Source organism: Diceros bicornis, chromosome 29 (assembly GCF_020826845.1).
Source record: "Diceros bicornis minor isolate mBicDic1 chromosome 29, mDicBic1.mat.cur, whole genome shotgun sequence".
Taxonomy (NCBI): Eukaryota; Metazoa; Chordata; class Mammalia; order Perissodactyla; family Rhinocerotidae; genus Diceros; species Diceros bicornis.
In genome coordinates this window covers 6,166,357-6,170,021 of record NC_080768.1, presented here as the reverse complement: position 1 = coordinate 6,170,021, position 3,665 = coordinate 6,166,357, and positions in this window count along the sequence as shown.

Sequence of the window (3,665 nt, the reverse complement as noted above, 5' to 3'; positions counted from 1 at the left end):
GGTGATGGACAAACAAAAATGTACAACCCAAAAGTTCACAATGTTAGAAACCATTAAAACATCAATAAAAAAAATAAAAAAATAAATAAATAAATAAATAATAAATAAATAAATAAATAAATAAATAAATAAAATGTAGACCTTCCTGAGAGTTCTCATACTGTATGCCTGAATCCGGGAGACTCATCCACATTCAGCTCTGTCTTCTTACTTACGCTGCATAGCTACTCAATCAGCAAGTTCCCTTAATTCCATTTCTGAAATAGCCTGCAAGTCCATCTCCTCCTTTTCATCTCCATGAGCAAGTGGTCCAGCACTCTGACGTTTCTTGCCTGGAAAATTACAGGAGCCTCTCGTAACCAGCAGATGCTCACATCTGGCCTGGGCTCGTCTGTCTGTCGCATTTCCTCTTACTGTCCCCTCCCACTGAAGCCCCAGAGCTCCTGAAGCCCAGTGGGCTTCCCCACACCTCCATGGCCTCTTCCTTCTCACCCCCCAGTGAATGCCTCAGCTTCCTTTAAAACCTACCTTGGATGTCTGTTTCTCAGGAAGCATTTCCTAAACCCTCTCCCTATCCTTGGAGAACTACTCACCCCTTTCTCAGAGTTGTCTCTTTCCCCATCTTTGGTGAGCTTATCACAATGCATTGTAATTGCTTTTCCAACCCGACTCCCTTCAAGACTGTCAGTGCTGAGGGCATCTGCTCTGTCTTAGTTTCTTCTGGTCCCCGGAGCCAGGTATATATCTATACCTCATGTAGAATGGTGCTCAATAAATGTCTTGTGAATGTGGGCTGTTGTTGTTTGGTGTGAATAAACCTCGGATATGTGCTAGAAGATGAATGTTGGTCGGGAAAGGACAACAAACACTGTGAATCCAAGGTGGGAAAGAGAGGGTGTAGACAGCCTACAAGAAGATAAAGCCGCAAAAGTCTTGCCTTGAACAACAGTGTGGAAAAGATTCCCACGTCTTAAAAATATTACCCCTTTGCCTCTGGTGACAGGGTAACTTCACTGGGGTCCATCAAAATTAAGGATCATAGTGATCATTTTACCCAAATCTCTGCTCCTTTAGTGCAGGAAGTAAGCCCTTAACCCCTGGAGCATAGCTATGTTAAGTGTTAAAGTCTAATTTGGGCTCAAAGGATATTAGAAGGTGGCCCCTGAATCCAATAAATCATTAAAGGGGGGGTGGGGTGGGAATTGCTCAAGGAAAGCAAAACGCCAAAGAGTTCAAAATAGCCGAATTCCTCTGTCAGTCTCTCACGGCATTGGAGGGCTGCCTCCACAATCTTTGCTGGGCTCTGTGGCCACAGAGACGAGGTGACAGTCTTTCGTCACCCCTCTGAAATGGAGTCTCTCTTGAGCCTTCTGCCTCCTACTGCGCCATCAGCTCTATCCCACAGAATGTCCCCAGTTCTGTTTTTGCAACAAAACTTGTGGCGTCGTGAGTCACAGCCCTTCTCCTGCCCTCTGCCATCAGCAGCTCTGCACAACAGGACCAAGAGTCTCTTTTCTCTGACCAGTCCCCGATAACTTAATGATTGAGTTTCAAGCTGCTGGCTGAGTATGTTGTCTGGCTGACAGCTGGCTCTTCATGCCAAGCCTTGGGTCTGGCAGTCTCTTCTTTCCCGAGCTCTCTGGGCCCCTGTGGCAGCCTCGAGCCGACAGAACCACTGCTAATGCTCCTTGTCCCTGCGCTCCTGTTGACAGACAGCCGGCCCCACGGCTGGGCCATCCCCAGCACATGTTTCCTCCTGACAATACCTCTCTCCTCAGGTTTGGCTGGGATTTCATCAGCTGGCTTGCAGGAGGGGATACGAAATTAACTTTTTTCAGTAAATCTTCTCTCTGGAATAGTAGAGATGGAAAACTATTTGTTCTCATAGATAAGCTGTGAATCCAGACATTTAAACAATTGAAACCAGATTAATGAAGGGACGACTGGGGCCAGCATCTTAGGGTTCTAGGTGGAGCTTAGGACTTGGAAGGCCCCAAGGCTTTGGGAACATATTCACGCCTAAACTGAGAACGCATACCAAACCAAACACTGGTTTCGCCTGAAGAATCTTTGCGTGTGCTTGCTTAGTTTCAGTTCAATAATTTTCATTATTGTCTCAGTTAACAGGACAAATGTTAGGGGGTAAAAGTAGATACTGTTTTTCTGGCACAGAAAATAGACTCTATAGTTTTAAATAAAGCAAAAGATGAAGCAAAATTCAACAGGAGGTCATAAAACTTGAATCACTTTCAAATGTATACATTTCTTCCTTACGGTGTGGTCAAATAAGTTAACTAATTGCTAAACACACACAATAATTGTAAGTAAAGAAAGTTTTCTACTCTTTCTTCATGGTTTCAGTTGTCAGGAGTGAGGCTTGTTTGCTGGGCATTTCTTGACTGTGCTGGGAATTCCTCTCGGTGGGTTGATCCGTGTTTTGGGGTTGACACGATTCCCTGAATGATGCAGACACGGCTGCCTTGGCTTCCTCACTCTTGCAGACGAGCTCTTCCGTGTCGCCTGACCTCCATCCTGAGGGACCTGGACAAGTGTTGTTGTGACTGTCGACAAAGAGTCTGTGCTTGATTAAACTTGAGTCAGGCTCCTGAAGCTTCTCTTACGCCCATCTCTACACGGCCTTGTACAATTCAGTTTTAGCGAGAACCCTGCTAAGTCTGTTTAATCAGAACCTCCACTCTTGATATCTGATTGCCCTCGATATCTGATCGGTTCCTCATGCCCCACCAACCCCCAGGTGATGTCCGACCTCCTGGCCTGCCTTCAGCAAGACACCTGTTGGGTTGGCTTAGTCAGAAGCCTCCTTAGCCCTGGGGTTTCCTCTTAGTAATTTTCCACTCACTGAGCCCACCCTGCTCCCTGGCTGTAAATCCCCACTTGCTCATGCTGTATTCAGAGTTGAGTCCGATCTCTCTGCCCCACTGCAAGACCCCATTGCAGGGGTCCCCACACCCGTCGCCATGCCCCACCCCTTGAATACAGCTTGCCTTACTGTGCTTTGACAAGTGTCGTGAATATATATATATATATATATATTTTTTTTTTTCGTGAGGAAGATTGGCCCTGAGCTAATGTCTATTGTCAATCTTCCTCTTTTTGCCTGAGGAAGATTCTCCCTGAACTAACATCTGTGCCAGTCTTCCTCTACTTTGTATATGGGATGCTGCCACAGCATGGCTTGATGAGCAGTGTGCAGATCCGCGCTCGGGATCCAAACCCACGAACCGGGGACCACTGAAGTGGAGCGTGCGAACTTAACCACTCCACTACCGGCCTGGCCCTGTGAATAGGTATTTTTTCTTTAACAGTATTGCCAGTTGAAGAAACTGCAGCTCTGAGATGACGAACACCTTGTCCTAGGTCCCAGGGTTGGATGCCACTGAGATGGGTGACCAGCAAGGCTGTTTTAGACTGAGAGTGAGGAATGAAGGGGCAGTGCAGTAGGAGAAGAATGGCCCCTGGCCTGTGGCAATGTGACCTCACACGGCAAGGGGGAACTAAGGTTGCAGATAGAAAGGTTGTTAATCGGCTGACTTTAAAATAAAGAGCTTATCCTGGATCTTCTGGGGGAGGGGGGTGCCCTGTAATCAGTATCATCACAAGCTCCTGAATTGGGGAAAGGCGGGTGCAGAACGGTCAGTGTCAGA